This window comes from Mus musculus, chromosome 1 (assembly GCF_000001635.26).
Source record: "Mus musculus strain C57BL/6J chromosome 1, GRCm38.p6 C57BL/6J".
In the NCBI taxonomy this organism is placed as follows: Eukaryota; Metazoa; Chordata; class Mammalia; order Rodentia; family Muridae; genus Mus; species Mus musculus.
Window position 1 is genome coordinate 157,259,740 of NC_000067.6, and position 12,771 is coordinate 157,272,510.

At 38.6% G+C, this 12,771-nt stretch overlaps 1 protein-coding gene across 4 annotated transcripts in view; it reads right to left on the minus strand.

Annotated features, from left to right (window-relative positions):
- Rasal2 (RAS protein activator like 2) overlaps positions 1–12,771 on the minus strand; it is a 277,413-nt gene that overhangs the window by 124,557 nt on the left and 140,085 nt on the right. The window lies entirely within an intron of this gene.

The following is a 12,771-nucleotide window of genomic DNA, read 5'->3' on the forward strand; positions in this document are numbered from 1 at the left end:
ACCTATCCCAAATCGGATAGGGGTCTAATATCCAATATATATAAAGAACTCAAGAAGGTGGACTCCAGAAAATCGAATAACCCCATTAAAAAATGGGGCTCAGAGATGAACAAAGAATTCTCACCTGAGGAATACCGAATGGCAGAGAAGCACCTGAAAAAATGTTCAACATCCTTAATCATCAGGGAAATGCAAATCAAAACAACCCTGAGATCCACCTCACACCAGTCAGAATGGCTAAGATGAAAAATTCAGGTGACAGCAGATGCTGGCGTGGATGTGGAGAAAGAGGAACACTCCTCCATTGTTGGTGGGAGTGCAGGCTTGTACAACCACTCTGGAAATCAGTCTGGCGGTTCCTCAGAAAATTGGACATAGTACTACCGGAGGATCCAGCAATACCTGTCCTGGGCATATATCCAGAAGATGCCCCAACTGGTAAGAAGGACACATGCTCCACTATGTTCATAGCAGCCTTATTTATAATAGCCAGAAGCTGGAAAGAACCCAGATGCCCCTCAACAGAGGAATGGATACAGAAAATGTGGTACATCTACACAATGGAGTATTACTCAGCTATTAAAAAGAATGAATTTATGAAATTCCTAGCCAAATGGATGGACCTGGAGGGCATCATCCTGAGTGAGGTAACACATTCACAAAGGAACTCACACAATATGTACTCACTGATAAGTGGATATTAGCCCAAAACCTAGGATACCCAAGATATAAGATACAATTTCCTAAACACATGAAACTCAAGAAAAATGAAGACTGAAGTGTGGACACTATGCCCCTCCTTAGAAGTGGGAACAAAACACCCTTGGAAGGAGTTACAGAGACAAAGTTTGGAGCTGAGATGAAAGGATGGACCATGTAGAGACTGCCTTATCCAGGGATCCACCCCATAATCAGCATCCAAACGCTGACACCATTGCATACACTAGCAAGATTTTATTGAAAGGACCCAGATGTAGCTGTCTCTTGTGAGACTATGCCGGGGCCTAGCAAACACAGAAGTGGATGCTCACAGTCAGCTAATGGATGGATCACAGGGCTCCCAATGGAGGAGCTAGAGAAAGTACCCAAGGAGCTAAAGGGATCTGCAACCCTATAGGTGGATCAACATTATGAACTAACCAGTACCCCGGAGCTCTTGACTCTAGCTGCATATGTATCAAAAGATGGCCTAGTCGGCCATCACTGGAAAGAGAGGCCCATTGGACACACAAACTTTATATGCCCCAGAACAGGGGAACGCCAGGGCCAAAAAGGGGGAGTGGGCGGGTAGGGGAGTGGGGGTGGGTGGGTATGGGGGACTTTTGGTATAGCATTGGAAATGTAAATGAGCTAAATACCTAATAAAAAAAAAATTCAGGTGACAGCAGATGCTGGCGAGGATGTGGAGAAAGAGGAACACTCCTCCATTGTTGGTGGGATTGCAAGCTGGTACAACCACTCTGGAAAACAGTCTGGTGATTCCACAGAAAATTGGACATAGTACTAACGGAAGATCCCGCAATACCTCTCCTGGGCATATACCCAGAAAATGTTCCAAGTGGAAAGAAGGACACATGCTCCACTATGTTCATAGCAGCCTTATTTATAATAGCCAGAAGCTGGAAAGAACCCAGATGCCCCTCAACAGAGGAATGGATACAGAAAATGTGGTACATTTACACAATGGAGTACTACTCAGCTATTAAAAAGAATGAATTAATGAAATTCCTAGGCAAATGGATGGACCTGGAGGGCATCATCCTGAGTGAGGTAACCCAATCACAAAGGAACTCACACAACATGTACTCACTGATAAGTGGATATTAGCCAAGAAACTTAGGATACCCAAGATATAAGATACAATTTGCTAAACTCATGAAATTCAAGAAGAACGAGGACCAAAGTGTGGACACTTTGCCCCCTCTTAGAATTGGGAACAAAACACCCATGGAAGGAGTTACAGAGACAAAATTTAGAGCTGTGACAAAAGGATGGACCATCTAATGATTGCCATATCCAGGGATCCATCCCATAATTAGCTTCCAAACGCTGACACCATTGTATACACTAGCAAGATTTTGCTGAAAGGACCCTGATATAGCTGTCTTTTGTGAGACTATGCCGGGGCCTACCAAACACAGAAGTGGAGGCTCACAGCTATTGGATGGATCACAGGACCCCCAATGGAGGAGCTAGAGAAAGTACCCAAGGAGCTAAAGGGACCTGCAACCCTATAGGTGGAACAACAATATGAACTAAGCAGTACCCCGGAGCTCTTGTCTCTAGCTGCATATGTATCAAAAGATGGCCTAGTCGGCCATCACTAGAAAGAGAGGCCCATTGGACTTGCAAACTTTATATGCCCAGTACAGGGGAACGCCAGGGCCAAAAAGTGGGAGTGGGTGGGTAGGGGAGTGGGTGGGTAGGGGAGTGTGGGGGGGTGGGTATGGGAGACTTTTGGGATAGCACTGGAAATGTAAATGAGGAAAATACCTAGTAAAAAATTAAAAAAAAAAATCTACAATCCCTAACATCCATGCCCATATAGAAAATCCCTCTCTGGGTAGGAAAAGCCTTTTAGAGTTTGGTGGAGTTTTTTTTTTTTTTTTTAACTACAATTCAAAACACTCCACTTGGCACTGACCATGTTCACATTGGACAGACAAGGCCATTTAAGACATTGTATTTATGTTATGATTATTAGGTTTCACATATTTCCCTGAATAGGTAACTGGGTAGAGTATTCTTGACTAGTCCATTTTACACAGTCGAGACCCAGACTTAATAGATGTTTGTATTAAATTGTATGAAACTGCATTTTTCTAAGTAAAAAAATGTCAAATAAAGGCTGCCACTATGGTTTAGTGATAGAGTATAGCCTAGGCTTATGCTAGGCATAGGTCCCCATCTCCTAGTACAGTCAAAACAAACAAACAAAGAAACAAACAAACCTAAAAGAAAATAAAATATCAATGAATAACATTAATTAAGCACTGAATGAATAGCTGAATTAGGTGACTATAATGCTATCTTCTAGACTCCATTCTGTAATGTTATAATTCAAACAAAAGAACTACCTTAAGTCAGTTTCAATGTTTTCCTATTATGAACTAATTAATACTCTCTTATTAGACATCTTGAAACAATATAATTATAAATTATTTACACTGGATCTCACATGTTCCTCATTGTAATTCAGGTAAGCTGAATTGAAGCTCCAAGGAGGCAAGGAGTACACACATCTATCCAGAGTTGTAACCATAGTGTTAAGTCTATAGTAAACAGCTTGGCAAAGGCACAATTGACTCCTAGAGAAGTCAATCTAGGAATGATTCCAAGATTTGTATCAATAAATTTTGTCTTTGTTAATAAAAAACCAAGAGTAATTTTCTGTGCCACAGATGCATTGTTTTTAAAAAACCAAAATGATCACAATTTAGCTAGCTGCACATAATCAAAAACTTATACATCAAATTCACTCATTTTTCAAACAGATCAACAAGCAAGCAATTCCTTAACACTTATCCTCTACTCTTCCGAGCAGAAACATATCTCAGCAGCAACTAGCCTGAGGTGTACACCAAACGGAACAGATCTAGCGCTTGCACTCATGAACGTTCCTGCTTTTAAACAGCAGATGGGTTGTAACACACGGCTTTTCTAACCACAAACACAGCTTCTTTTAATGTTGCCTTACACAGAAAAGGCATTTTGATAATGTAGTCTTCCTACTGAATTCTTCTAAGAGTTCATATTAGAAAAAGAAATCATTGTTTACAATTGTTATGACAAATATCAAAATCACCCACTTACTCAGAAATGACACTTAACATTCATTCTACTTTGATGAAAAGACATTAGAAGACCAGAATTTCTAATAAATCATATGAATAGCAATGTATCCACATGATTGTTGAAAGGGCACTAGACAAACATGGAATAATTAGGATAGTCACAGATTCCTTTTAAACTTCAGGTTAAAAATCTGAAGTCAGATATGGTACTGCACACCTTTAATCTCAGCACTTGGGAGGCAGAGGCAGGTAGATCTCTGTGATTTCGAGGCCAGCCTGGTCTTATAAAGTGAGTTCCAGGACTCACAGGACTGTTACACAGGGAAACCTTATCTCAAAAAGAAAAACGACAATAACAACAACAACAATTTGAGCATTGCCTTCCTCTTGGAGCTAAGATGATTGCATCAAATACATTTTCTGGCAACTGGCTGGGAGGAAGTAGTACAGAGTCAAAGCCCTATTTGAGTGCTCTTTAACTCGGGTTCTCATGTGAACAAAACAGTACTGCAAAGAAAATTGGGCAAAATATTAAGTGGGATAGATACAAGGAAAATATTTTGTTTTATATCATCATTTGAACAAGAAAATCCCATAGGAATGATGGAAATAGAAAACTTAATAAGCAACAAAAGCTATCTAAAAACATTTTGGGGATAGTGATAGATGATAATAATAAATACTATTTTTGAATATACTCTCACAGCTAGGACCATATTTAAGATATTGGCTTTCTCTGTCTATTATAAAAAGGGGTCCTAGGACTGAAAAGACAGCTTAGTAAGTACCTGCCTTATAAGCATGGAGAACCTGAGTTTGCTTTCCACAACCCAGTGCTAGGGACATGGAAACAGGCAGACTCCTGACTCCTGGGGCATATGGCATGCTTCAGGCCAGTGAGAAACTTTGTCAACAAAAACAAAATGGATAGATTCAAAAAAATGATATCTAAGGTTGTCCTCTAGGCTCTATATGTATCTGTACATATGAACACACAAAAATAAAATACTAAAATAAATTAAATAGGATATTAAGTTATTTCTGTAAAGAATGATCTTAGGAAACTCATATTCCTCAATGGTTTTAAAAACAAATACAAAGGCCAGCCTGGTCTACAAAGTGAGTTCCAGGACAGCCAGGGCTACACAGAGAAACCCTGTCTCGAAAAACCAAAACAGAAAAACAAAACAAAACAAAACAAAAAACAAAAAAAAAAAATACAAACTTGCCAGTCAGGTTTGTTTGTGCAATCATAACTCAGACATTATTGCAGTCTTCTCATAAAACACAGAACACAGACTACTTTCAGTACAAATGACGGTCATAGGTAAGTGGTCTCTATGTCCACAAAGTCTATTTAGATAAAACATTAGCCATTTTGCTACAGTAAGTCTTTGGCATTTCATTTGTACATATGCATATAACAAAACACACACACATACACAAGATAGTTCAAAATTCTTCATCAAGTAGTTTATTCAATTTCTATAATTACCTTACAAGTAACTGAAACAAACTAAATTTCAACAGAAATAAATAAAAACTAAGTCATAAAAAGATGTGATTTTTAGTTGTGAGCCTAGCCTTAAATGGTTCCATAAAGCATTTTTTAAAAGGGAAACAATCTAAAAAAAAAAAAATTCTAAAGCTCATTTCCCATGCAACTGAATTCTAAAATAAGCAACAAAAGAAACAAATGTCCACTTTACAAATGAGATGGAGACACAGTCAAGCTCAGTGAGTGACATGCCAATCTCACCGTGGCAGCACTAGAACGCATACTTCTTCTGTTGGCTCTGAGTGCTGAGCCAGTATGGTACACAACTGAGCTACTCCACATTCCTTTCTTTCTTTCTTTTGAGACAGGGTTTTTGTGTAGCCCTGGCTGTCCTGGAACTCACTCTGTAGACCAGGTTGGCCTCGTCCACATTTCTTTATTTGACTGGCATTTGGAGGTTTATTTTGCCTCTTCACAGCTTCCTGTACTTTCCAAATTTTCTATATTAATTTTATATAAGAGCTTGCAGATTGTACCAAATTCGATTTATCAGCAGAGCCTCTTTTTCTTAGTGTGTAATTATGCACCATATATTCATGTAGATTATTGTATATGTAGTAACTATGTACTAACAATTTGTGTAGATTTTTTGAAAAGGTATTATACATACATGTTTCTTCATATATTTCAATACAGAGATTTACATCCGCTAGAATCTAAAATGTTTTTTCTGAATGTGAGCAGATCAGAACACTTGCTTTCTTAGGAGCGCCTGAAAGAGGGGCTGCTGTGGATCTTGCTTTCCTTTAAAGGCAGAATGCAATGTAATGAGTAAAGAAAGCTTCAGTCCCAGACTGTGTCCTCTTGACAAGCGATCCAATTCAAGAGAGAATGGGAACCTCTTTTCCTCAATTTTATATTTATACTTTTATTTCTTATTTTTAAAACATTCTTATTGGAACAGGATTATAGATTGACCACATCTTTTATAAGAGCTCACTGTACTACTTGCATACACATAGTGTCATTGTAGGTATTTTGTTATTTTTTTCCGGAAAAAAAAAAAGAATATTACTCTTAAGTGACAGATTTTTAAAAACATAGCCCCCCTTTTTTCTTTTTTACCTGAAAATAGATTCCCCCACCTAATAATAGATACTGATTATGGTTTCCATACCAACCCCTCACCAGACCTACTTCTTCACCCACCAAAATCCACACCCATTTACCTTTCTTTTCTCTTTAGAATACAAGCAAGCACCTAAAATTAACAATAACAATAAATAAAAAAATAAAATAAAAACAACCAGAATGCAAAAACAAACAAAGAAACAAACAAAAAACCCAAAAACCAATATGGAAAAAAAGAGCCAAAGAAAACTCACAAGAAACACACAGACAATAATACGAAAGCAAAAGATGGGTCAGTGGGTCAGTTGATAGGTCAGTCTGTCCCTCTGTCCGTCCATCCACCCACCCCTTTTTCCTTCCCTCCCTCTCTCTCAGACATAGCATTGTGAGACGACAAAACAAAAACAAAAACAAAAACAAAAACCTCCAAAAATTCTGAGTCTGTTTTGTGTTGGCCATTTATTGCTGGGCATGGGCCCATTAAGTTTGGTTTGTAAACCCAGTGATACTGGGTTGGAGGAGATTAGTTCTTCCTTTGGGAGTGGCTGCCAACTGGAGACAGCTTCTAGGTAGAGATGGGGGCTTGTGTCTACGTCCCCTCTCAGCACTGGGACCCCCACCTGGCTTAGACCTGTACATGCTGCCACAGTTTCTGTTGTGTCTAGAAGGCCTTGTTTCCTTGGTTTTCTTTCCCACTAGGTCTTAAAATCTTTCTGCCTCCTCTTCCAAAGTTTCCTGAGATCTGAGGGGCAGGATTTGATGGAGACATCCCATTTAGGGCTGAAGGTCTCAAGGTCGCTTACTCTCTGCACATTGTCCAGTTGCAGGTCTCTGTATTTGCTCCCATCTACTGTAGGAGGAGGCATCTTTGATAATAGCTGAGCGAGATGTTGATTTATGCATATAGCAGAATGTTGTTAGGAGTCATTTTGGTAGAACAGTATTCTGTGGTTTCCTCACTAGGTCCATGGCTTAATAGTCTTAGGCCTTTGGCCTCCCAGGCAGTATCAGACATGGGTTCCTTCTTATGGAACAGGCCTTAATTCCAATCATATATTGTTTAGTTACTCCCACAATGTTTGTTCCACTAGAGTACCAGTGTATCTTGTACCAGGACACCATTGTAGACAAGAGGGTTTATAACTAGGTTGGTATTTATACTCTGGTGGTGTGCAAAGTACTTTCCTTTCTGTTTTTTTGTTTTTGTTTTTGTTTTTGTTTGTTTTGTTTTGTTTAGTAAAAACTCCAACTCCACTCTGTGACTCCCAGCATACTGAGTGAGCAGGTTGGTGCTTAGCTTAGGCAGAGAATGTTCTTATCTATGGCACACTGGTGTACCTGGAGCTTGTATATGACATCCTCATGGATTCCTGCAGTTGTGTCTTGCAGTTGAAAGTACAGTTGTGAATTTGGCCCCATGAAGTATTTATTATGCACTGTGTAGGCTTTGGTGGCACCCTAAGTTTGCTGTCATTGCACTAAATCTAGTAAAATGCTATATGCAGGTGGACCCTCAAACAGCTAAGGGATTTGATGAATTCTCAATTACACTGAAAGAGGATGGTATTTTGTGGTTTGGACAATTTTGACTGCTTTATGAGAGAGCTCTGCAAGTTTGGTTTTTTTCAAGTGTGCAGCTCTCAAAATGTATAAGAAGAAAGCTCAATTTGTATTCTACAATCTGTCCTCTGTGGATGAGAAGAAACTACATACCAAGTTGAAGTCTGTCTGCTTTGAATGTGCTGTTGAAGTTTATATTAAGTTTGTGGTTGCTAAGACAGTAGGGGATGTACAGAAGCAGAGCAGCTGGTTGTAACATCATGGGAGGTTCCACAGCCAGATCTTCTGGTTAACTGTGTCTCACCTTGCTGATTGTGTGACGTCTGTGCTAAGCAGAGAGGAGAGCACTGCTTCTCAAGGCCTCCAGAGAATTGGCTGTGTGGATGGAACTCTGTTAGTATCATGACTCACTCTGACTCCATGAAGGTCATGAAGTATCATAGTTCCTTCGCTTTCCGCCATCTGAGATGCCAGAAGCTTTGAAGCAGCAGCTTGGGTAACTCAGCAGATACATCAAGGCAAATATGAACTCAATTTGCTTGTTGATCACTTTGGTAAAAGAGCAAAAGTAAGAGCCTTTGACAGGAGGAAACTGTTGGTTTGTGATATAATCACTGAAGCACCCTTGTTTACTACTCAAGACTGACTGTGGAAATAAACCTGTCCATTCACTAATAAAAGAAAATCTAACCACAAAGGAAAATAAAATTCTTATATGGGGGAAAAGTAATTTATGATAGGTATTTTAAACCTTTTACTCCTAACTATCATTATAACAAAAGTAATAAGATCTTTTTATTCAAGCATTTGCCAGGTTGTAACAGGAAAATTCTATTTCTGTTTTTGATACGGCCCATATTATATTTTCACTTCAGATATTACATACTATCCCTTTGGACAGTATGTTTTGAAAGTTCCTATATATGCATTTTTTCTGGAACCTATTTTCAGTAGTAATTACTACTAATAAAGCAAATATGTCCCTCCTAAATGACTTATCTTGTGTTTTTTCTTTTTAAGGCTATTTTTAAAAATATATTTAATCTAATAGTCTTAAAATGTCATGTTGACAAAAAAGCCAGGCAACATGAGAAAATAGTCTCATATGAAAAATTTAATATTTGAATATTTTAATTTTACTAAAATAAAATATTTACAGTTTCCTTCCTTTCCTGCCTCCCTTTTCTTCTTCTCTTCTCTTCTCTTCTCTTCTCTTCTCTTCTCTTCTCTTTTTCCTTTCCTTTCCTTTCCTTTCTTTCTTTTCCTCCTCCTTCTTTGTCTTCCTCATCTTCTTCTTCCTCCTCCTTTTCATTTTTCCTTTCAGACAGAATGTTATGTAGTCCAGGCTGGTCTTGAACTTGCTATGTAACAAAGTCAGCTTAGGCTGGCTTTGAACTTCTGCTAATCTTCCTGCTTCTACCACCTAAGTACTAGGATTATATGTGTGGACCTCCATATCCAATCTGTTTTGCTTTTTTGTCCTTCCGTCGTCTCTTATACCTTCTCTCTGTTTGTTTGCTTCTTTCTTTCTTTCTTTCTTTCTTTCTTTCTTTCTTTCTTTCTTTCTTTCTTTCTTTCTTCCTTCCTTCCTTCCTTCCTTCCTTCCTTCCTTCCTTCCTTTCTTTCTTTCTTTCTTTTTTGGAGAGGGGGTTTCTCTGTATAGCCCTGGCTGTCCTGGAACTCACTTTGTAGAGCCTGCCTCTGCCTCCCGAGTGCTGGGATTAAAGGCATGTGCCACCACGCCCGGCTTCATATTTTTTTGTAAAATCAGGTATAAAACATTTGGAAATGGGAAAAAAATAATGACAATACTGTCTAGTATTACAATATTTGCAAATATAAAAAGAAATATTCAAGAGGCTAAAGCTTCCCCCTAAACTCTGTATCATCATGAAATTGTTATTAAAAGATATACTATATAATAGACACAACAGTGGTATAAAAAAAGGGCATAGGAGTATGAGATGAGTCACATAATCAATTTATAACCAATTGTGAACAATGAAGACATAAAGAAAGCAAAGTGGAGCTCAGAAACCCTAACGCCAGAGCCGAACCTTAGTTAGGTATTCTTCTGTTTCGAAGATAAATCAAGGGGGTTTTTGTCCACTGGAAATGACAATGTACTTTTATTATGGATAGGATATGTAAGGGATATTTAGGAGCTAAAGGGATATTTAGATTTATTATAGCTGAAATAATATAAAAAATAACCACTACTAACAAAGATTTATTTTGGATGAGAACAGAAATAATCCCATGAAGATATAAGGTATTTGGGTATCAATGTATTTGAGAATAATGACTATGTGTGCATATTCTTCTGTATTCTACCTTCAATAATACTTACTACCAAAGCATAAACATACACCCTGGGTAAAGCACACAGCATACGGCTTGTGTTTTAAAACTAATATATTTACTCTATTGGTTGTCTTTTTATGTTATATGTAAGGTGTTTTGCCTGTGTGCATGTCTTGCATACTACTTCCATGCCTGGTGCCCAGAGAGGCCAGGAAGGGGCATCGGATCCATTAGAGGTGGAGTTACAGACAGCTGTGAACTATATTATAGATGTTGGGAATTGAACCCAGGTCTTCTGAAAAAGCAGCAAGTGCTCTTAATTGCTGAGTTATTACTCTAATCCCTCTACAGATATTGAAATGTCATATTAACAAAAAGTAAATGAAAAACCTAGGCTAGCAATAACTATTCTCAACAATAAAAGAAGCTCTGGTGGAATCACCATCCCTGACCTCAAGCTGTACTACAGAAAAATTGTGATTAAAACTGCATGGTATTGGTACAGCGACACACAGATAGATCAATGGAATAGAAATGAACCCACATACTTATGGTCACTTGATCTTTGAAAAGGGAGCTAAAACCATCCAGTGGAAAAAAGACAGCATTTTCAACAAATGGTGCTGGCAAAACTGGTAGTTATCATGTAGAAGAATGCAAATTGATCCATTCTTATCTCCTTGTACAAAGCTCAAGTCTAAGTGGATCAAGGAACTCCACATTAAACTTATAGAGACTCTGAAACTTATAGAGGAGAAAGTGGGGAAAAGCCTCAGAGATATGGGCACGGGGGAAAAATTCCTGAACAGAACAGCAATGGCTTGTGCTGTAAGATCAAGAATCAACAAATGGGAGCTCATAAAATTGCAAAGCTTCTGTAAGGCAAAGACACTGTCAATAAGACAAAAAGGCCACCAACAGATTGGGAAAGGATCTTTACCAATCCTAAATCTGATAGGGGACTAATATTCAATATATACAAAGAACTTAAGAAGCTGGACTCTAGAAAATCAAATAAACCTATTAAAAATGGGGTACAGAACTAAACAAAGAATTCTCAACTGAGGGATACCAAATGGCTGAAAAGCACCTGAAAAAATGTTCAACATCCTTAATCATCAGGGAAATGCAAATCAAAACAACCCTGAGATTCCACCTCACACCAGTCAGAATGGCTAAGATCAAAAATTCAGGTGACAGCAGATGCTGGTGAGGATGTGGAGAAAGAGGAACACTCCTACTTTGCTGGGGGGATTGCAAGCTGGTATAACCACTCTGGAAATCAGTTTGGTGGTTCCTCAGAAAATTGGACATAGTACTACTGGAAGATCCAGCAATACCTCTCCTGGACATATACCCAGAAGATGTTCTAACTTGTAAAAAGGACACATGCTCCACTATGTTCATAGCAGCCTTATTTATAATAGCCAGAAGCTGGAAAGAACCCAGATGTCCCTCAGCAGAAGAATGGATACAGAAAATGTGGTACATTTATACAATGGAATACTACTCAGCTATAAAAGCAATGAATTTATGAAATTCCTAGGCAAATGGATGGACCTGGAGGGCATCATCCTGAGTGAGGTAACCCAGTCACAAAAGAGCACACATAATATGCACTCACTGGTAAGTGGATATTAGCCCAGAAATTTCGAATACCCAAGATACAATTTGCAAAACACATTAAAACTGAAGAAGGGAGACCAAAGTGTGGATATTTTGTTCCTTCTTAGAATGGGGAACAAAATTCTCATGGAAGGAGTTACAGAGACAAAGTTCAGAGCAGAGACTGAAGGAAGGACCATCCAGAGATTGCCCCCCTTGGGCATCCACCCCATAAACAACCACCAAACCCAGACATTAGGCAGATACCAACAAGAGCCTGCTGACAGGAGCCTGAATAGCTGTCTCCTGCGAGGCTCTGCCAGTGCCTGGCAAATACAGAAGTGGATGCTTACAGTCTCATTATATATAATGAAATTTAAAAATATGAAATCAAAACTACTGAATATATATCATATTCAATGCTTAACTCAATTTGTACTTGAGTAGTCCTAATTGTAAATGCACCCTTTGTGTGGATGTGCATTTAATGACTTTTGAGTTCTATCTCTAATAAACAGAAACTCACTCATCAGTTTTTTTTTTCTGTGCCAACCAACAGCAACTAAAACCTCTATATAGTCTATAGTCTCTTTCTATACCTTTTAATAGAAAACTACACATTCTTCCCACTAAGTAACAGTAAAACAGAAAATGGCTTGTGAACTCATGTTTGTAAGATATCCAAACATTAGCCGGGTGGTGGTGGCGCACGCCTTTAATCCCAGCACTTGGGAGGCAGAGGCAGGTGGATTTCTGAGTTCCAGGCCAGCCTGGTCTACAAAGTGAGTTCCAGGACAGAGCTATACAGAGAAACCCTGTCTCGAAAAACCAAAAAACTTCAAAAAAAAAAAGATATCCAAACATTGATAATTTCACTGG